This window comes from Salvelinus sp. IW2-2015, linkage group LG18 (assembly GCF_002910315.2).
Source record: "Salvelinus sp. IW2-2015 linkage group LG18, ASM291031v2, whole genome shotgun sequence".
In the NCBI taxonomy this organism is placed as follows: domain Eukaryota; kingdom Metazoa; phylum Chordata; class Actinopteri; order Salmoniformes; family Salmonidae; genus Salvelinus; species Salvelinus sp. IW2-2015.
Genome location: NC_036858.1, coordinates 30744007 through 30745442, shown reverse-complemented (window position 1 = coordinate 30745442; position 1436 = coordinate 30744007).

The window sequence follows — 1436 nt, the reverse complement described above, 5'->3', positions numbered from 1 at the left end:
GAAATTTGGTTGTGCTTTTAGATGGTTGAAATTCAACAAACTTCTTTCTATCTTTTTGAGTGGTTGAATAAAGGTTGAAATATCATTAATGAACGTCTGAACCAGATATTACCCAAGTTTGTTAAAATGGTTTGGGGTATCCAGTGGGTTGTCTGGTCAATGCATTTGAGTTTCTCAAACCTTGTGGTGTGCTTGTCCTATTTCAACCCATTGCAAATGCTCTTTCTTTCTTTCGTTCTTTCGTTCTTTCTCCATCTCTCTCCTCTCTGTTGTCTTTATCCACCTATTTTTATCCCAGTCTCCTTCTCTTTCTCTCTCGTCTGTCATCCAGGCTCCCAGCGGTGTATCTGATCATTTATGGATGAGTGTGTGGGGTGTTGGGCAGAGGACTTTCCCCTCTGTGATGTGTGCATGGGAGTGTGGATTATTGAGTGGAGTGTGGAGAGCGAGTGGGAGAGGAGTCCCCCCCCCCTCTGCTGTACACGTGCTGGGATTCTCCTCCACCTGGCGGGAAACCCACCAGACAGATATCCACTCACACCCTTCTCTAACATATGCAACAACAACAAACGCAACCTGTCTGAAATCACACATGCAACGTGTGTGTGTGGCATGTGTGCGAGGGCAGACGCTCTGTCTGACAATCCCAAAAGGAGGAAATGGTAAGACAGAGGTATATGGATGTACTAACACTATTTGTTTGGAGCAGAGGCGGTGGACATAATGTACGTCAAGAATCTACTACTGATTGATTAGAGCGGGTGTTCTGACACCCAAAAGCAGCACTGGAAAGCATGCCTCCTGCTCTTTCAAAGGGCATTCTCTCTCTCTCTCTCTCTCTCTCTCTCATCTCTCTCTCTCTCTCTCTCTTCTCTCTCTCCCTCTCTCTCTCTCTCTCTCTCTCTCTCTCTCTCTCTCTCTCTCTCTCTCTCTCTTCCTCTCTCTCTCTCTCTCTCTCTCTCTCTCTCTCTCTCTCTCTCTCTCTCTCTCCTCTCTCTCTCTCTCTCTCTCTCTCTCTCTCTCTCTCTCTCTCTCTCTCCCTCTCTCTCTCTCTCTCTCTCTCTCTCTGCCCCCTCTCTCTCTGCTTCTCCCTCTTCCTCTTTTGTTCCCTCTGACTCTTACGCCTCTTTCTCTCTTCCTCTTTGTCGGGATCTCTCTCTCTGACCGTTTACTCCATAGACTCTCTCTTCTATCCTCTCTCGTTTCTCTTCTCACTCGACTCTCTCTCCATATGGAAGCTGAGGGGAGAAAGAAAGAATAAAGAAGTAAACAAGATGTTTATGCAGAAGGATGATGAAACAGTCCTTTTCCCTCCCTCAGACAGACTCATCATGATTCTCCCTCTTCACAGTCCAGAGAGCTCTCTCTTCTTTCTCTCTCCTTTTTTTCTTTCTCTCACTGGCGTCCCAACCATAATGATGCCGAGGCGCAACCGG